General features: G+C 44.7%; 3 protein-coding genes and 1 pseudogene across 5 annotated transcripts in view; 3 read left to right on the forward strand and 1 right to left on the reverse strand.

Moving 5' to 3' along the window:
• LOC309549129 (gastrula zinc finger protein XlCGF53.1-like) overlaps positions 1-9,140 on the forward strand; it is a 49,385-nt gene extending 40,245 nt beyond the window's left edge. Inside the window, exons 1-2 of one of the 2 annotated variants that reach the window (XR_014225007.1) lie at positions 8,801-8,926; positions 9,043-9,140. The gene's annotated coding sequence lies outside the window, so the exon portion shown is untranslated. Of the gene's footprint in view, positions 1-8,800; positions 8,927-9,042 lie in introns of those variants that run through there. The other variant, XM_082249165.1, reaches the window with a different exon arrangement.
• The window catches only part of LOC309548662, a 43,851-nt pseudogene extending 24,609 nt beyond the window's left edge, over positions 1-19,242 (forward strand). The window contains exon 3 of the transcript in view: positions 17,905-19,242. The product of the transcript in view is annotated as an uncharacterized misc_RNA (transcript). The remainder of the gene's footprint in view (positions 1-17,904) is intronic.
• The window catches only part of LOC309549119 (uncharacterized protein), a 2,919,967-nt gene that overhangs the window by 1,585,230 nt on the left and 1,313,526 nt on the right, over positions 1-21,211 (reverse strand). The gene's annotated exons all lie outside the window — the stretch shown is intronic.
• Positions 1-21,211, forward strand: part of LOC309549117 (uncharacterized protein) — a 4,285,597-nt gene that overhangs the window by 1,474,569 nt on the left and 2,789,817 nt on the right.

Consider the following 21,211-nt stretch of genomic DNA (forward strand, 5'->3'; position numbering starts at 1 on the left):
GATTTTTCTTTTTAACCAAAAATTTTAGCAGAATACATATTGGTCTAATCTGATGAATAAATTTGATTTTGTTTACATTTTTTTATTGGATTTTTTATAGCAGAAAGTAAAAAATGTTTTTTTTTTTTTTTATCAAAATCATCCGTCTTTTTTGTTTATAGCACCAAAAATAAAAACCGCAGAGGAGATCAAATACCACCAAAAGAACGTTCTATTTGTGGGGAAAAAAGGACATCAATATTATTTGGGTACAGCGTTGCACGACCGCGCAATTCTCAGTTAATGTAACGTAGTGCCCCATCGTTGGTGTCAATGGGAGGGATTGTGCCCCATTGTTAGTGTCAGTGGGTCTCTTTTTTGGTGCCAATGGGAGGAATTGTGCCCCATCACTGGTGTCATTGGGAGAAATTCCGCCCCATCGTTGATGTCAGTGGGAGAAATCATTCCCCAAGGGCCAGATAAAAGCAAGCAAAGGGTATCTGGCCCCTGGGCCGCAGTTTGGAGACCACTGTTCTAGACAGCTTCTTTTGCCCAGTTCCATTCCAGTCCCCAACAACACAACATTGTGTCATTGTGGGACAATTCGGTCCGTTCTGTGGACAGTCCAAGTCACCTGGCACTGAAAACCAGGCTGTCCCTGACCTGTCCTTCTCCACCAATAAGAGAGAACATACCCAACCTTTATTATACGTTAGAGTTAGGATTCAAATTAAAATTTGGAACGTGATGCATCCTTCCATTTCTTCAACTCTTTTTCAAAGTTGCGGGAGGCATTACATTGAGCATGAGTATATGCCTCAAACATTAGTTTATCCATTTCCCAGATCCAGTCTCCGACGGTAGGAGGACTGGGTGAAACCTTACGTGGGGCTATCAGCTTACTGGCTATAATGAGGGAAAAAAGTATTTGACCCCCTGCTGATTTTGTATGTTTTCCCACTGACAAAGAAATGATCAGTCTATAATTTTAATGATCAGTTTATTTTAACAGTGAGAGACCGAAAAACAACAAAAATATCCAGAAAAACACATTTCAAAAAAGTTATAAATTAAGTTACATTTTATTGAGTGAAATAAGTATTTGATCCCCTATGAATCAGCAAGATTTTCAGCTCCCAGGTGTCTTCTATACAGGTAACGAGGTGAGATTAGGAGCACTCTCTTTAAAGGGAGTGCTCCTAATCTCAGCTTGTTACCTGTATAAAAGACAGCTGTCCATAGAAGCAATCAGAGTCCAATCTCTCCACCATGGCCAAAACCAAAGAGCTGTCCAAGGATGTCAGGGACAAGATTCTAGACCTACACAAGGCTGGGATGGACTGCAAGAGAATCGCCAAGCAGCTTGGTGAGAGGGTGACAACAGTTGGTGCGATTATTCACAAATAGAAGAAACACAAAATAACTGTCAATCTCCCTCTGTCTGGGGCTCCATGCAGGATCTCACCTCGTGAAGTTTCAATGATGATGAGAACGGTGGGGAATCAGCCTAGAACTACACAGGAGAATCTTGTCAATGATCTCAAGGCAGCTGGGACCATAATCACCAAGAAAACAATTGGTAAAACACTAAGTGGTGAAAGCCTGAAATCCTGCAGCGTCCCCCTGCTCAAGAAAGCACATGTACAGGCCCATCTGAAGTTTGCTCATGAACATCTGAATGATTCAGAGGAGAATTGGGGGAAAGTGTTGTGGTCAAATGAGACCAAAATCAAACTCTTTGGCATCAACTCACCATGTTTGGAGGAGGAGTAATGCTGCCTATGAATCCAAGATCACCATCCCCACCGTCAAACATGGGGGTGAAAATATAATGCTTTGGGGGTGTTTTTCTGCAAAGGGTACAGGACACTTCATCGCATCAAAAGGGACAATGGACGGGGCCATGTACCGTCAAATCTTGAATGAGAACCTCCTTCCCTCAGCCAGGGCTTTGAGAATGGGTCATGGATGATGGGATTTCTAGCATGACAATGACCCAAAACACACGGCCAAGGCAACAAAGGAGTGGCTCAAGAAGCACATTAAGGTCCTGGAGTGGCCTAGCCAGTCTCCAGATCTTAATCCCATAGAAAATATATGGAGGGAGCTGAAGGTTTGAGTTATCCAACCTCAGCCTTGGAACCTTAATGACTTGGATAGAATCTGCAAAGACGAGTGGGACAAAATCCCTCCTGAGATGTGTGCAAACAAGGCTTTTGCCACCAAGTACCAAGTCATGGTTTTCACTCATTAAAATGCAAATCAATTTATAACTTTTTGAAATGCGTTTTTCTGGACATTTTTGTTGTTTTTCTGTCTCTCACTGGTAAAATAAACCGACTATTAAAATATAGACTGATAATTTTTTTGTCAGTGGGCAAATGTACAAAATCAGCAGGGGATCAAATACTTTATACCCTCACTGTAAAAAAGTGATCTCATAATAGCCACTACCTGGTCATGACCAATTGTGGAGAATCTACGCACCCCAGAAGAAATAGAACTGGATCCAAAGTCAGCACAATATCATATACAGAATTTCGCTTATCTAACACTTCCTGCCAATACCTGTATAATCAATGAGACTTTCTAAACACTTTGGACATCAAGGATGGATACTTGAATGTTCCTTTTTTTTCTGGCCCACAAGCAATTCTTCCACTTTGCTGTGAGTCTTCAGCTTCTCTGCTTCATCTTCTCTGCTTCATCTTCTCTTTTGCACTTTGAGTGTTCACCAAGGCACTGGCCCCCGGGGCTAGCCTTGCTGTGCTCCCAGGGCATCCCCATTGTGGGACATCTGGAACACCTCCATTAGCTTAGATTCTGACTGATAGCATAGCTAAAACTGTCTTGGTATTGCGAAGGTTTAACTGGGTCCTGAACCTTCAGATCTCAGTACTGGAACCAACTCATCACTTGGAATATCTGAGTCTCATCCTAAACATGGCTCAAGCCAGAGTTTTTCTTCCCCAAGAGAAACTTTAAACTCTCTGTTCCCAGGCTCGGACTCTTCAGTCCAAGGGTCACCCAACTTTTTGCCTTTGCATGAGAGTTCTGGAGCTCATTGTAGAGTTCTTCTAGATCAAGGGGTCTCCAAACTTTCTAAACAAAGCTCTGTAATATTTTTTAGGTCACTTTGAAAAGGGACCCGTATGAGGCGCTTTTATGCAAACCTATACCAGACCTATCCCGTAGGCAACGCCAGTTGGCCCAGCATTTGTTTACTGCTACGAAATTGACAATAGCCCGCTCCTGGAAGACCCCGTTGCTTCGTTTTGAGGTGGTCAAAAATTGTATGAATGATATCCTAATCAATGAAAAACTGACCGCTATAGCCTCTGATTCTCATGACAAATTTCTTAAGGTGTGGGATCCCTGGATTTTGAATGTTGCCCCTTCTAGATTTCAGACCACTCTCCTCTCCATTTAATGCCCCCCGAGTGCTCGCCCCGCAGGACCTGCTCTCCCCTCCCCACTCTTCTCTTTGTCTCTTTCTATTGTCTTCTCCCTCTTTGTTTGTCTTCCTTTTTCATTTCTTCTTTCCTTTCTTTTCCCTTTATCTATTCTGTGTTACTCCTTCTTTTAGCTTGGTACTCTACAACCATGACTATATCTGATTGATGGAACTCGGATTGCTCCACCTGTTGTTGTTTGCACTATTCGCTTTACTAATTTTTGCTGACAAATTCTATCTAGTTTACAGCATTGAATGTTACCTCACGCCCTATGTTTGCATTTTGTTTTGCTGCTATCTGTTTTATATGTTCCATTTTTCCCATTGTATGTACATACCTTGCTCTGATGTATGTTTATGCTTTTCCTTTAATAAAAACTTTTGTACAAGAAAATCAGGTTGTCCCTGAACTTGAGGCTCAGGAATCCTACTCAGAAGTAGGGAATAGGCACTTTGAGTGTTCACCCAGGCACTGGCCCTGCCTGCCTGCCTGGCCTAGCCTTGCTGTTCACCCAGGGCATTCCCATTGTGGGAAGTCTGGAAGACCTCCATTCACTCATGTTCTGGCTGACAGCATAACTAGAACTGTCCTGCCATTGCAAAGGTTCAACTGGATCCCGAACCTTCAGATCTCAGCACTGGAACCAACTCATGGCTTGGAATATCTGGGTCTCATCCTAAACAGAGCTCAGGCCAGAGTTTTTGTTCCCCAAGAGAAATTTCAAACTCTCTTTTCCCAGGCTCGGACTCTTCAGTCCAAGGGTCACCCAATTTTTTGCTTCTGCATGAGAAGTCTGGAGCTAGTAGTAGCGGTTTTCTAGACCGGGGGGGGGTAGTGGTCGCCAAACTTTCTAAACAAAAGAGCCAGTTTACTGTCCTTCAGATTTTAGGGAGGGGCTAGACTGTGGCCATTGGGAGCAGAAAGGGTCCTATCAGTGGGAAAAAAACAATGCCCCATCTTTGGTTTCATTGAGAGGAATCATGCCCCATCATTGGTGTTAGTGGGAGGAATTGTGCCCCATCATTGGTGTTAGTGGGATGAATTGTGCCTCATCATTGGTGTTAGTGGGAGGAATTGTGCCCCATCATTGGTGTTAGTGGGATGAATTGTGCCTCATCATTGGTGTTAGTGGGAGGAATTGTGCCCCATCATTGGTGTTAGTGGGAGGAATTGTGCCCCATCATTGGTGTTAGTGGGAGGAATTGTGCCCTATCATTGGTGTTAGTGGGATGAATTGTGCCCCATCATTGGTGTTAGTGGGAGGAATTGTGCCCCATCATTTGTGTCAGTGGACCCCATTGTTGGTGTTCTCATTGTATACATTGTGGTTTACCAGGGTTATGGCTGAAGCTATCATTGTATTGGTTTTTCCAGCTGGCGGCTGGCTTTCTCATGAAACCATTCCGAGCGGTTCATGAGCTTTCCGAAGCAGCGGGAAGGGATGTTCCTCCCCCTTCTGGTGCTTGCCGGTGTTTTTGGGCTTACCGTTTTTGCCTGGAAAACAATCCGATGGTCCGGCTGGCTGCTCTCATAGACGATCAAAGAGTGGATACTCTTTGATCGCCTCTATGACCTTGGAGGACCGGAGCAACGTCATAACATGAGTTCTGGTCAAGGCTGGAAGTAAATCTTTTTTTTTATCTTTTGCTTTTAAAGTTAAGGAAGAGATTTGGGGTCTTTTTGACCCCAGATGTCTCCATAAAGAGGACCTGTCATCCTTATTTCTATTACAAGGGATGTTTACATTATTTGTAATAGGAGTAGAAGTGATAAAAAAAATTAAAGGGACAGTGTAAAAATAAAAAGTAATATAGAAAAAAAAAATTTGAAGAGACCCCATCCCTGCGCGGTGCTTGTGCACAGGAGCGAACGCATACGTAAGTCATGCAACGGTAATCGCACCCCACATGTGAGGTATCACAGAGAACGTTGGAGCGAAAGCAATAATACTAGCACTAGAACTCCTCTGTACCTCTAAACAGGTAACCTGTGAAGGCTTTTTAAGCGTCGCCTATGGAGATTTTTTTTTTTTCAAATTCTTTTTTATTATGAAACGTAAAAGAGAAAACATGAGTACAAGCGATACATCATTATGCAGATACAGATGTGTTGTAGCATACAGAGTCAATACACAAAACAGTATGGGTGAGAAAGGTGAATGTAAAATGTCAACAAACCCGAGTCACTCAAAACAGGGTAAATAGACAGCAGGTCCGTTCATAACATATAAGAACATGTAGAGATCTACCAGAAAAAAACAGCCAACATGTAGCGTAGTCCCAACAGGTTCGCAAACAGTGGAGAGCAGCTTGCCTCAAAGTAATGTCAGAAAAGGTGAGCATACAACACATTAGGAAAGGGTACAAGGATACAAGGGGAGGGGGGGGGGGCAATGATGCCTATGGAGATTTTTAAGTATCGTAGTTTGAGTAATTTTAACCGCTTCCGTACCTGGTCTCTTCTGGCACTGTTTCAACAATTAAAAAAAAAAGAAACACTGAAGTTAGCCAAATTTTTTATTACAATGTAAAAGATGATGTTACGCCGAGGAAATAGACACCTAACATGTCACACTTTCAAATTGCGCACACTCGTGAAATGGCGCCAAACTTCTGTACTTAAAAATCTCCATAGGTGACACTTTAAACATTCTTACGGTTACTAGTTTAGAGTTACAGAGGAAGTCTTGGGCTAGAATAATTACTCTAGCTCTAACGTTCGTGGTGATATCTCACATGTGAGGTTTGAACGCCGTTTACATAAATGGACGCGATGTACATAAGCGTTCACTGCTGCGTGCAAGTACACGGGGGCGGGGGCGCTTTCAATTTTTTTCTTTTATTGTTTATTTTATTACATTTTTTCTATTTATTTCCTTTTTTTCACACTTTCCTTTTAAATTTTTTTTATCACGGTTATTCCTATTAAAAGGAATGTAAACATCCCTTGTAATAGGAATAGTGCATGACAGGTCCTCTTAATGGGGAGATCGGGGGTCTATTAGAGCTCCAAATCTCTCCTCTGGTCCCCCCTGCAGCCGATCAGGCCGAGATTAGATGTCCAGGTAAACAAAGGGGCAGAACCGGAAGTGGGGAATACTCGCCGCTCCTGGTCTCCAGGGTTACAGAGCGAGGGGAATGATGTCAGTTCCTATCTCTGTGTACAGGGCAGCCATCACCACTGGCCACATCGCTCCCGACCTCCACGATGGGACCGGAGAGCCCGGGAGAGGCGGTGGGAAGGGGGTGGAACCTCCTTCCATCATCCGCAGAAGTGATCGAGTTGCTAATTATCCACTCAGATCACTTCTGCGTTGTACAGAATCGCCGGCTGAACAAAATGATACCGGGATGATGCCCTTAGGTGCACCCACCACCCCACTATTACCACTGAACCCCAAAAACATATGGGTACGTCCATTTGGTGGAATGGTTAAAGTGTATTTTCCCCCAAAAAATTGCATTTGCAAAACAGCTTCGCAAATACTGTGTGACATAAAAAATTACAATGACCGCCATTTTGTTCTCTTTGGCCTCTGCTAAAATAAAAAAAATTTATAATGTTTGGGGTTCTAAGTAGTTTTCTAGCAAGAAATGCTGATACTGTTCGGAGGAAGATGAAGGGAGAACACCCTGAAGGCCAGTCCTAAAAGTTACCTGTTAGAGCAAATAACCAAAACATCTCCGAGAGTACCTTAACTGTTTTGCTGCGAGGAACAAATGCAATCACCGTAAGAACGCTAAGTACAAAAATCCCAATATGGTCCACAAGGTGGTGACCTGACTTCCCTCAGATGGAACGCACAGACAGGAAGTGATGTAAGATACTGACAGGAAGTGATGTAGGTCCACAGAGGAAGCGATGTCAGATATAAATAGGAATTTCAGAGGCCAGTTGGGAGGAAGAAGAGAGGAGACGTAGCTGGATGTGGCAGAGGTAATAAGATATTATTTTCTATATATGATCTTTAATTACATAAAGAAAAATTTCTCCTTCCTTTTTATGCCGGAGGAACAGAAAGAGTGGAACGCATAACACTGAGAATCAGATTGCAGTCCCCCGGTGAAATCACATAAGTAGGATGATCAGCAAAACTTCCTCCAGCTCTCCTGTAGCGCCCTCACCAGGCAGAGCCGAGGTACTCATAATCTATCTGGGGAAGAGGCAGAGCTCGGGGTGACCCTGACACTCACCTCTGGAAATATTCAGCAGCTTTCCTCCCTCGTCACTACTAACATTAATCCCATCCTCTGCCCCAACACCAACTGGGCCCACACGCCTCACCCCCCATCTAACACCACTGTCCCCCATTCCTCACCCCCCATCTAACACCGCTGTCCCCCGCTCCTCAACCCCCATCTAACACCGCTGTCCCCCACTCCTCACCCCCCATCTAACACCGCTGTCCCCCGCTCCTCAACCCCATCTAACACCACTGTTCCCCATTCCTCACCCCATCTAATACCTCTGTCCCCCATTCCTCACCCCATCTAACACTGTTGTTCCCTCACTCCCCCCATCTACTACCACTGTCCACCATTCCTCTCTCCCTATCTATCACCGCTGTCTCCCGCTCCTCACCCCCCATCTATCTCTGCTGTCCCTCACTCCTCACCCCCATCTACCACCACTGTCAACCACTCCTCACCCCCCATCTAACACCGCTGTCCCCCGCTCCTCACCCCCCATCTAACACCACAGTCCCCACTTCTCACCCCCCCATCTAACACCGCTGTCCCCCATTCCTTACCTCTCATCTAACACCGCTGTCCCCACTCCTCACCTCTCATCTAACACCGCTGTCCCCCCGCACCTCACCCCCTATCTAACACCGCCATCCACCATTCCTTACCCCCATCTATCACCCCTCTTCCCTACTTCTCGTTCCTCATCCAACACTGTTGTTCCCCTCTCCTCACCCCCCTTCCCACACTGCTCACCTATATTCCACAACCCTCACAGACACTGTTGTCCCCCACTCCTCATTCCCTCATTCTTTTTTTTTTTTTCTTTATTTAAGAAGAGGTTGCAGTATAAACAGAGTTAAGGCACATCAGGAAAAAATGAGATGCAATCTGACAACAACATCATAAACATTGTTTCGTCAAAAAAGGTTAAATTGGTTGAGAATGAACATGGTCAACTGGACCAGAAAGGTGGGGTCAAACCCCTCCCGGACGTGCATAGTAACTGACATTGAAATGAAACAAGGGCTGATGGATTTGGGGATAAGTCCTCATTCCCTTATTCAACATTGCAGATCTCCACTCCTCACACCCCATATTTCACGCTTCTGTCCCCCACTCTTCACCCAGACCCAACGCTGCCACCTTGCTTTCTCTCGCTACTCTCATGATATCGCTCTTATCTCTATTAATAAAGCACAGACCTGACCAGAGAGGTGAGGAGGATTCTCAGAAGATTCTTAGAAGGACACAAGGATCTCTACAAGGACGTCATGATGGAGAATCAGCCGTCCCTCACATCACCGGGTAAGAGGAGACTTTATTGTAAAGGAGAGAGCAGTACGGAGGCTCCACCTAGATCCCCCATCATCTGATAAACACATAGAAACAATGTATTCAGTCAGTGTGTGTGTTTCCTACAGATGGATCCAGTAATGGGAACCCACCAGATAGATGTCCCTGTCCTCTGTATTCCCGGGATTCCACACAGGAAGGTCACACCATCCCTCACCATCATCAGGTAGGTGAAGATGGATGTCAAGATCGTAAAAGTGATCTGACTGTATGAAGATATATTCCACTTTTCGGTATAAGGTTATTTGTGCTCACATTTTAAAGCAACCATTCCCTGCTATGTTGTTTGTTTTAGAATGAAAATCTGATAGATATAAAAGATGAGGTTAAAGAGGAAGAAGAGACGTATGTGAGGGGGGATCAGCAGTTCAGGGAAGAGGTTGGGATGATGGACAAAGTTAAAGAGGAGGAATCTTCTCCAGACATCAGCATAGGTGAGTGATGGCCACTAAATACAAAAACTGTTTGGGTATATGGATTTATGTTTGAGGATCTGTAGATCCACTTCTACAAAGACGTCATGATGGAGAATCAGCCACTCCTCAAATCACTGGGTAAGAGGAGACTTTATTGTAAAGGAGAGAGCAGTACGGAGGATCCACCTAGATCTCCCATCATCGGATAAACACATAGAAACAATGTATTCAGTCAGTGTGTGTGTTTCCTGCAGATGGATCCAGTAATGGGAACCCACCAGAGAGATGTCCCCGTCCTCTGTATTCCCGGGATTCCACACAGGAAGGTCACACCATCCCCCACCATCATCAGGTAGATGATTGACAATGATTGGTAGTTCTGATTTATATACGGTATATTTGTTACAAGAAATGTTTTATTATATATTCAGAGTGAAAACCTCGGGGATGATAATATTGATGTTAAAGAAGAGTATAAAGAGGAGGATGAGGAGTATGGAGTGATGGAGGAGTTTTCAGAAGGACACAAGGATATGATGGAGCCACCTAATACCAGGAACCCACCAGAGAGATGTCACCGTCCTCTGTATTCCCGGGATTCCACACAGGAAGGTCACACCATCCCTTACTGTTACAAGGTCGGTGAGACAGAGATTATAAAACACAGACTCATGGAGACAATGTGTGGATTTTTATGTCACAATAATAAATCTTATATTTTATAGATGATATTCTTTCATTTTCTTGATTTAGAGTGGAGATCCAATCGATATAGAATTTGAAGTTAAAGCAGAAGAAGAAGAGAGGTATGTGAGGGATGATCGGCAGTCTATGGAGGAGGATGGAATAACGGGGACATTTATAGAGGAGGACACTCCTACAGAGATCAGCACAGGTGGGTCATTAACACTAAATACATTCCTCCACCCATACTGCTCACTGATTGGTCCAGAGTAGGGCGGGGACTGGGTGATATCAGCCTGTAATCCCCTGGTCACTTTCCTGAGCTGTGTTCCCCGTCCTGTATTCCTGTATTTCTCTCGGATAATCTTCCTTCTCTGTGCTGCAGACACAATTCATGTCTCTAGACTGGATTTATGGAGATTCTGGGAATCGGCTGGCAAAAAAAATGTGCATGATATAGGCACCTAGGTTATGAGTTTTGGGTTTTCTGCCCCATGCCTGAGTCTAACGTCCTATCCCAAACAAATGAGGAGAAGATACTGTACACCATATGAAAGGTCCATCTCCAATCCTCAATATAACGTCATGTTCCAAACAATAAAATTGTTATCATTTCAATAGCATTATTACTTAGTGATGTTTGGTTGGGTAAGGTTGTATCATTGATCCATGTCAGATCTCTTTTTTTTTTTCAATTCTTTTATTTATATAAAAGACAACTTCCAGGCATAATAAACAGTAACATTCCTTATAGAACATATGCTGAGACAGTGTATTACAACATTGAAGACAATTCAGTCATAAGGTTGAGATCTACATCGGTGGTAGAATAAGAGGTGTTCTACAATTCCTCTAATGGGAGGAGTTATGCTGGACTAGAAAGTTCCCGGAGTTGTCTGTTCCAGTTTGGCATAACGTATAGAAGAAGAAGGAAGGAGTAAAGTGAATAAGTACTGGAAAGAGAGAGGGAAGTAAAAGAAACCTAGAGAGTGGCAGAAGAGGATAAGTAGGTGGAATGAGGGGGGAAGGGGTAAGGAGGTGTGAAAGGGGGGGGGATGGGGGGTTAGGAGGGTTAGCATTGGTAAAGCTATGGCCCTACATCAGCAATACTTTCCACCAATATTTTAGAGCTCCCCCAAACTCAACATGAGGTCTCTTTAGTATTGCCTCCCTTAATTAAAGAGCAGCCTTCATTAGAGAGGACAAATATATTCCATTGACCCCAGGTTTTGGTATATCGTTCGTGTTGGGGACGTGTCGAGAGAACAAGGTTTTCCATTCTATTTATTTCTTCGACCTTTTTGAGCCACATGCCAACAGTCAGGACCTGTGGGTTTTTCCATTTAAGAGGGATGCACATTTTAGCAGCATTTAGAAGGTGACAAATGACAGAATTTTTATAGGTCTGGGCCGGGATGTTAGAGGCATGGAGAAGGAAGAGAGCAGGGTCATTGGGGAGCGGTCGGTTTATAAACCTCTGAGACATTTCACGTACTGTCTTCCAGAACTCCTCTAGTTTAGGACACAACCAAAAATCATGTAGGAGTGTCCCCCGGCCCTTCCTGGCATCTCCAGCACTGATCAGTGAGTGTGGGGAAGAATCTGCTCAACCTTGACGGCGTGCGGTACCACCTTGTTAGGAGTTTGAAGTTGGTTTCTTGTATTTACATGCAGATGGATGATGTAAATGTAAACGGAATGATGTGATTTTGTTGGTCTGGATTAAAGTTACAGTCTAAATCCCGTTCCCTCTTAGCTAAGAATGGGGGTTGGTAAGTCCCCTGGGGTGTGATCAGTAATGCATAGGTCGTGGATAATACCTGTGTTAGTATTCTGTCTTGAGAGCAATGTTCATCGAAGGGTGTAAGTTGTGTGTTGCGTTCACTGGGAGGTGGCAATGAGTTTAAGAAATTATGGAGTTGCAATGCCCTCCAGAAATCTAGACGGTAGGGTCCCAAGGAGTCCATGAGGTCTTTGAGTGCAGGCCAACGAGATGATGTTGAAAAATGGGAGGCTTGGAAATAGCCTGACTCCATCAATGTCCTGAATGTTTTATCTTGGTAGCCCGGGGTAAACTGGGGATTCCCCAGTATGGGTGTCAGTGGCGATTGCGTCGGGGAAAGTGAAAGTTGTGTGAATAATTTAGAGCAGGTTCTTATCATGTGACCTATGAGGGGATGGCGTCTTATGGAGTCTGGTAGTGAATGGTGGCACGATGGAGCTCTATGGAGGGGTATGTTGCATTGGGCCTGTTCTAGTCTGGGCCAACGCTTTGCTTCACCATGATGACACCAGTCTGAGTCTCCCCAATTGTGTAGTCTGACAGTACTTGCATAAGTCCGGCACTGCCAGTCCACCTAGTCATTTAGGAAGCAAGAGTAGTCTCCTACATAGCCTAGGTCGCTTATGTGCCCAGATAAAATCCACTAGTAGGGTGTCATCTTGTTTAAAGTAATGTGAAGAGATGAATATCGGAAGTGCTTGAAAGAGGTATTGGAACTTAGGGAGTATGCACATTTTAATAACGTTGCATCTCCCAAACCATGAATGGAGGCCAGAATTCAATTTATCTTATAGAATGTGGACTTTTGTTTAGGAGGGGGAGAAAGTTGAGCGTGAAGATGTGTGAAAATTTGGGTGGTATGAGAGTGCCCAGGTATTTCCGCGCTGAGTTCGTCCATTTTAGCCTAAAATTAAATTGCAGTTGGTGGAGGAGGGGGTTTGATAAGCCTACTCCCATAGCTTCAAACATATGCCTCAACTTCGTGAAGAAGATTCGGTAGAGAAATTATGGGATTTATGAGGGAAAATAACATGTCGTCTGGATATGCTGATATTTTCTGCTGGGTCACCCCAACAGTCATGCCTGAGATATCCGGGTGGAGGCGTATTCTACATAAAAAGGTTTCTAGTGATAATGCGAAGAGTAAGGGTGACAGGGGGCACCTCTGTCTTGTCCCATTCCTAATTGTGAAGTAGTCCGATAAGATACCGTTCGCCCTAACCTGGGCGACAGGGGCAGAATAGATCTGGGAGATCCAGTTTAGCATGGTGTTGCCCTAAGTAGTGGGAGGGGGGGGGGGTATGAAGAGAATTGAGATAAAAAGAGGGGAGGCAAAGATGGTATGAGAGAGGAAGAAAGGAAAGTCAGGCAAGCAAAGAATATGAGAGAGTGAAAGAGAAGGGGGCAATCCCACAAAGAGGCCTCAATTTACTAAGAGATGGCAAAAGTAAATGCTAAGACGCTCACCAGCAAGGAGCCGGATGAATGAGCTTGTGCCTATGTGGGGTTGTGGTTGGAAAGAGCCAAGGGAGGGGCCCCCGATTCCCCCTGGCCCGGCAGCCTTCTTGAATAAATGAAGAATGGTATATAAGGTGTAGCACTGCCCCCTAGGGGACTGCTGAATTTTCACACTGTAAGGATTCCCTTGGGTTCCCCGTAGCAACTGCTTGCAGAACTTGCAGAAATCTTAACACTTTATGTTCTTGGCTCAGTCAATGATCAGTCTAGGGGTAATAGTTTTTGTGGTTTTATTTCATATTGGGATAGGAGAAGGGATGAGTGGGATACTCCAATTGTCTAACTATTCACAATTCATAGGACTTCTAGTTTGAGAATGCTGCAAGGCTGCTACTTCATCCTGCCACTTGAATGAAGCTGAGAAAAGTGTTCCTAGTGATGTTTCTCTTCAAGGTAATCACCCAGTACCCCCTTTCTCTGTACTAGCTGACACCGGTCCACTGACTATAAACTCCAGATGGTTCCCTTCCTGGGCAGACCCCTGGGCAAGATCCTCTGTACTCACGATACTGTTTTTCCAGATTCTCGCAGTGCCCTAACTCCTCCAGTCAGCTCTCCTGGACCTCTGGGTTCAGCTCCTCTCCACTGGTTCACCAGGCCAACTGCCTGTGACCATCACCCACTGCTGCAGAAGAGGAGGCAGCCGCCACCCTCCTTCTGGGACTTTGCTTCCCGCCAAAAGACCTCTACCTCATGTGCCCCTGGCTTTTTATACCCTGCCCCACAATTCACCGAGACAACCTATCTGTGCCAATCCTTGGGGCTGTATCAAAAGCCTGTGTGTCATTGGCCAGGTTTCCTCCAGCATCCAGTGTGCCTCCCCATTGGATCAGCTGGGGACACTCCCTTAGACCAGATGAATCACACACTGGGCACACTGAGCAGACCTAACTCACAGATCCTGCTCCCTGATAAGCAGAGTGCAATATAGAATTTACCTGCTGCTCCTCTGATAGGCAGACAGAGGCAAAACTATACTCAATCTCTAGCACCTGACTAGGAGGGGGCTACATCCACCCCCCACCAGACGAGCCATGTCCTCACTGACTCTGGGGCAGCCGTCCCTTACAAAAACTTCCTACAAAAATAAAGGGAGTATCCCACAAACCTGGAAAAGGGGGAAAAGGGGAATAACAAATGTACATATAATAAATTATGTAGAAAAATATAGATATGCCACACAAATATTCACAAAACAACTTAATGCACCCCCCATGAAACAAAACTCTGCTTGAGTGGGTAACATGTCAACCTGACTAACTAGCTAACTATAACATTCACTTTTCACAAATGGAGGGCCTTGCCAGACCCAGACATCCTGCAAAGGAAGAATTAAAGGTTAGCACTTCCAACATTTGCATATTAACAACATTCTACCTAATGTACTGAGAATGCCCTCTCCTCAGAGGCGACCTTCTCACCCAAGATCCCTAGCTACACATCCTGGCAGATATCACTTCCGGTAGGCTTGACTAGGCATTCAGCTCCACTCCTGTACAGGTGACAACCAAACCCTGTCAAGCTAACTATCTACCTTCTAGCCACAATGAGTGACTGAAACAGACACAGTCCCTTTAGCACCCGGGCACTGACTCTTCTTCCATTTCAGCCACGCCCACAAGTTCTCCAAGACCTGTGGAGTCCATCTGACTGATGCTCACAGTGTCCCTCACACCTGTAGCACCGAGGCTACATGTCTTCTTAAGGACAAGGTATTTGCTGGAGCCTGAGCAACCTGTCAGACTTGTGGGTGTTAACAGTCTCTTCAGGGGCCCCTGGCACTAGGGCACCCCGCACCGAAGAGACCTCAGGCCACTACCCATTCAACCCAACAAAGTTCCATTACTGGCCCATTGGCCCAATAGTATCTTCACAAGGCATCTTTGTAAAAAGAGTCACTTTGCATAGAATTCTCCTCTTCAGCCCGATGACCTAACTACTCCACAGATTGTCCTTTTAACTTGCGGTGTTACATGATCCTGGCCCGATGGCCCAAAGGATCTCCTTTTTAGCACAGTTATAGTATCACTAGAGTCCTCCTTTAGTAAGGGTCTCTTCTTCTTTAAAGTTGGAGGGTTGGCCCTCTTTAGTGGAACCACTCAGCAGTGGTAATTGTAGATTTCCCAATCCCTTTTGCAAGAATAGAAGGGAAAGGGGTATTGGAAATAGGGCTTGGGCCCTAGCAACAAAGGTGAAACTTGAAACATCACTGTACACTTTACATTCGGGCTCTCCAGCCCCTCTTCTTCTGTAAGCAAGTAAGCAAACTCAGGCTAGCCAGCCTCACTAAACTCAGCATCCTGTGTCCTTAGCAATAGTAGTCAGGATGTGGGATTCGCACAACTTTCCCCTCTGAGTCTCTTACACGGATGGACCAAGCCTGGCCAGATCTGTCTGGGTGGTGAACCTCCACTCCGTCTATATAGATGGCCCGCCCAAAGTTCCAATTTGCCTTCACAGATTGGAAGGTTCTCTATAACTCCGGCTTTGATTGGTTGCGGTGGGGTTTCGGAATATAAAGGAAGTCCCACACAGCCTCGTCACACCAAGCCTCTTACCAGGCCGACTGCCTGTGACCATCACCCACTGCTACAGAAGAGGAGGCAGCCACCACCCTCCTTCTGGGACTTTTCTTCCCACCAAAGGACCTCTACCTCATGTTCCCTTGGCTTTTTATACCCTGCCCCACAATTCACCGAGACAACCCATCTGTGCCAATCCCTGGGGCTGTATCAAAAGCCTGTGTGTCATTGGCCAGGTTTCCTCCAGCATTCAATGTGCCTCCCCATTGGATCAGCTGGGGACACTCCCTTAGGCCAGATGAATCACACACTGGGCACACTGAGCAGACCTAACTCACAGATCCTGATCCCTGATAAGCAGAGTGCAATATAGAATTTACCTGCTGCTCCTCTGATAGGCAGACAGAGCAAAAACTATACTCAATCTCTAGCACCTGACTAGGAGGGTGCTACATCTTTAAAAGACGTGGATGTCCGGGTAAATTTGAAAAGTTGTGGGACATGTGGTTGGATACTCCTGGCCTTGGTCCACAACAATTAACACTTCAAAGATTAGTCCTAGGACCACATTGAGGGTACCTTTGATGCTGACAGTGTGTTTGCTGGGTTTGGAGGAGGAAATGGCACCTCTTGGAGCACAAAGAATTTTATTGTCGGTTACTCTGTTCTCTGCGCGCAAGGCTATTCTTCTACATTGCAGGAAGACCGAAGCGCCATTGGTGGAGTATTGGAAGTCACCAGTGAACACGATGCTGCTATTTTACAAAGCCACATACCTGAATAGAGGATGCGTTATATGGCAGGGTTGGACTGAGAGGCCATCTACTCTTCTCGGAGGTGATTGTGGTCTGCCACCGGTGAAGGTGACGGTCACCTTAGAGGGGTGAGTTGAGGTCCCCTGATACTTAGGGAGGTAACAAATGAAGTCTATGCCTAGCAGACAACAAGCAGTGGTGAGAGGGTGGGGGAGGGTGGCGTATGGACCTGGGTGAGAGTCTGTGTGGGGGAGACACTGCCGCGTTGAGGTTCTCCTGGGAGGTTCTCCTTTTACATTTTCCTATAAGTATTGTAGTACATGAGCATTGCACTGAGGTTGGGGGGGGGGGGGGGATGGGGAGTTGTTTTAGTTGCTTTGTTTGTTTCTTGTCTGTTTTTTGTGTTATTTTTACTTCTATGTTTAAACATATGTTAGTCCTAGGAATGAATAAACAGGAGAGAACAGGATAAGGCGCAGGCCAAGGAGATGTTGGGGGAGTGGGTGGAGTCAGTGAGATGTTGGGGGAGTGGGTGGAGTCAGTGAGATGTTGGTGTAGTGGGTGGAGTCAGTGAGATGTTGGGGGAGTGGGTGGAGTCAGTGGAGGTGGGGAATGGAAACATGCAGGACTGACTATATATGAAGGTTATGATCGCTGTGTCTATGACTGTACAAAGCGGAAATATTGTGTACCGAATGGAATGGACTTTTCTTTCTTTATAATAAAACTTTTTCTGATTTAAAAAGAAAAAAAACACTCAGAAAAGATGAGTGGGGAAAATGTCAGTGGCCTCCACCTGTAAAACCATTCCTGTTTTGGAGGTCGTCTCATTGTTGCCCATCTAGAGCACCTGTTGGTAACAACCCCCTCTGCTACTTGACTGACCAGATGAATATCCCAGGAGTTTCCCTGACTTGATGCTATACTCTGATTATAAAGTGTTGAGCAGTGTATATGAGTGTGGAAAACTCTTGGTAATTTTTCTTGTCTTCTGACAGACGGACTCTGTGGTGGGAATAGAAGGACATCGGAGGAAGATGTGACTACAGAAGATAATGACATGGCATCTTCTCCAGAAGTAAATCCCGTTCCTGATAATATACATGACAGACCTCACCATTGGAGGAGATCATTGGAATCTCCTGATACTTCACATAGTCCTCTAATATCTGACAGTGGCGACGGGTGCGGGAGACCATCTCATCTCAGGGAAACTTCTTTATACCATACAGGAGAGAATTCGTTGTCATGTTCAGAGTGCGGGAAATGTTTTAAACACAAAAAAAGCCTTCTTAGACATCAGAGAAAACACACAGGTGACCTTCCCTATTCATGTTCAGAGTGCGGGAAATGTTTTAGTCATAAAGCATACCTTCTTCAGCACCAGAGAATACACACAGGGGAGCGCCCCTATTCATGTTCAGAGTGCGGTAAATGTTTTAATAATAAAACAAACCTTCTTAGCCATCAGAGAATACATACAGGTGACCTTCCCTATTCATGTTCAGAGTGCGGGAAATGTTTTAATGATAAAGGAAACCTTCTTAGCCATCAGAAAATACACACAGGTGAGCGTCCCTATTCATGTTCAGAGTGCGGGAAATGTTTTAATCATAAAGGAAGCCTTCTTAGCCATCAGAAAATACACACAGGGGAGGTTCCCTATTCATGTTCGGAGTGTGGGAAATGTTTTAGGCACAAAGGAAACCTTCTTAGGCACCAGAAAATTCACACAGGGGAACGACCTTTTTCATGTTCAGAGTGCGGGAAATGTTTTAGCCAAAAAGGTAACCTTCTTCATCACCAGAGAATACACACAGGTGAGCATCCCTATTCATGTTCAGAGTGCGGGAAATGTTTTAATGATAAAGGAAACCTTCTTTGCCATCAGAGAATACACACAGGTGAGCGTCCTTATTCATGTTCAGAGTGCGGGAAATGTTTTAATCGTAAAGAAAAGCTTCTTAGCCATCAGAGAATACACACAGGTGAGCATCCCTATTCATGTTCAGAGTGCGGGAAATGTTTTAATGATAAAGGAAACCTTCTTTGCCATCAGAGAATACACACAGGTGAGCGTCCCTATTCATGTTCAGAGTGCGGGAAATGTTTTAAGGATAAAGGAAACCTTCTTATCCATCAGAGAATACACACAGGTGAGCGTCCCTATTCATGTTCGGAGTGTGGGAAACATTTTAATGAGAAAGGAAATCTTCTTATCCATCAGAGAATACACACAGGGGAGCTTCCATATTCATGTTCAGAATGTGGTAAAGGTTTTAATCATAAAGGAAACCTTCTTAGCCATCAGAAAATACACAGGGGTGAGCTTCCCTGTTAATTTTCAGAGTGTGGGAAATGTTTTAATCATAAAGGAAACCTTCTTAACCAGCAGAGAATACACACAGTTAAGCCTCCATATTCATGTTCAGAGTGCGGGAAATGTTTTAATAATAAAGGAAACCTTCTTAGCCTTTAGGGAATACACACAGGTGAGCTTCCCTATTTATGTTCAGAGTGCGGGAAATGTTTTGCGTTCAAATGTTTACTTGTTAGACACCGGAAAGTTCATACAGGCGAGCGTCTCTAATCTTGTGCAGAGTGCGGGAAATGTTTAAGTAAGAAAGAACACCTACTTACACACAGGTGAGCGCCCTTTTTATTGTTACGAGTGCGGGAAATGTTTTCCAAAGATTTATTTCTTAGAAACCAGAAAGTTCATATGGGGGCGAGCGTCCTATTTCATGTTCAGAGTGTGGGAAATGTTTAAAAATAAAGGAAATATAATGAAACATCAGAGTGCACCCCCTGCTGGTACTACGGGAAATGGACGCTGGATTGTAACGGGTGGAACTGTTTAGTCCATAAACAAATGTGAAACACCCACAGTCCACTCCGGGTTGGTTTACACCCGCATCGCCCTCTGACCCGCTGTTGGGTTGGCAGGCAGCTGGGAGCCCTTATGTTAACCCTGTAAAGCCCACGCCAGAACGGCGCAACCGTATGCATCGGGGCTGTTGCGGCACAACCCCATTCAACCCCATTCAGTTGAATAGCATTGCCCAATGTGACCGGGGGGTGCGAGGTTTGCAGCAGCCGCAGATTGCAGTGCCATGTGTACCGCCCCATCCGGCTGCCATTTAAGCTTAAGGGGGCTGGTAAAATCATGACTCAACTGTCTACCTTTACCGATCCCTCCTCACATGAGGCAACAGGCGGGAAACCATGACAATACATGGGGCAACAAGTGGGAAATTAAGACAAAACATGGGGCAACAGGTGGGCAATCCGCACAATACATGGGATAATAAGTGGGCAATCCTGACAATATACGGGGCATAAAACCAATGAAAATGGTGGCACTCCAACAGGTTATAGCGATGATATTTATTGCAGACAGTCAATACGGGATACAGAAAGGTGGACGCGTTTCACACGTAATATCGTGCTTCTTCACCACGGTGTGCGCACCTGTTGGTAATAAATGGGGGCAACAAGTGGGCATTCATGACAATACATAGGGCAGCAGACAAACAATTCTGACAATACATTCTTTTTGTGTTCTACTTATAAATATGAATATAGATCTAACCTACTGGATGGAAAAAGATCACTGTAACATGCATTAACCCACAGCAGCCAATCAGGATTTATCTTTCACTGGTGAACCTTTTTAGAAGGGGGGGGGTTGAGACCTTGCATTGATTATAGGGTCCTCAATAGCATCACGGTCAAGAATGCATACCTGATGATTGGTTGCTTAAATTTTTTGCTTCTTTTGATTTATTGAATTAGCCGGATTATTATTGGTCCAACCAATGTATGATTATTAATACATTTGACACATTTGTTAATTCTATTATAAAAGATCTAAGCTTTATTTTATTCATATCATTACTGTGTGGTAATCGCTTATTCTGATCTTGTACAATAAAAACTCTTCGTACAATATTCTGTGCCGAGTCTTCTTTTTTACCAATGATTAGATGATCGGTGATTGGAATGTGATCAGTTCATAGAGAGTCATCCATTGGGGTTTTATTAGTGAGATGGAGAGTGGAGAAGGCACCACATTGACAGCCATTGGAGGCCCTTTCTAAAGCCCTAAACTTTTTGGCAACCTGTCTATGACATTAGTCTTCCAAACTCTATCTCACTGAGCTAAGGCCAGAAGAGTTCTTCTCTGTCCACAGTTCCCAAACCAAAAGGAGACATCCACCACATCTTCAATCTTAAGGCCCTAAATGTCCCCAGCTGGGCCCAGGAGTTCTCCATGCAATCCACCAGGTAATAGCCTCTCTCTTTATCAGGGAGACTTTTTTCTTTGACCATCCCACATACATGTACTGCTGTGGGGCGGCCGTTCTGTGCAGAATCACGTACCTGTCCGTCATCTGCATATTGTCAGGTTATATCTATATAAAATGATAAAATTGATGAAATATAACTTTGCTGAATGTGAATCTGACCTTTGTCTGACGCGATTCATTCAAGGGCAGGAAGAAAAACCTTAAGAGGCCGGGCCCCATACAACTATATTGACCAACCCTTAACAGTGC

The sequence above is a fragment of the Pelophylax lessonae genome (genome assembly GCF_965119305.1).
Source record: "Pelophylax lessonae genome assembly, chromosome: 3".
Taxonomy (NCBI): domain Eukaryota; kingdom Metazoa; phylum Chordata; class Amphibia; order Anura; family Ranidae; genus Pelophylax; species Pelophylax lessonae.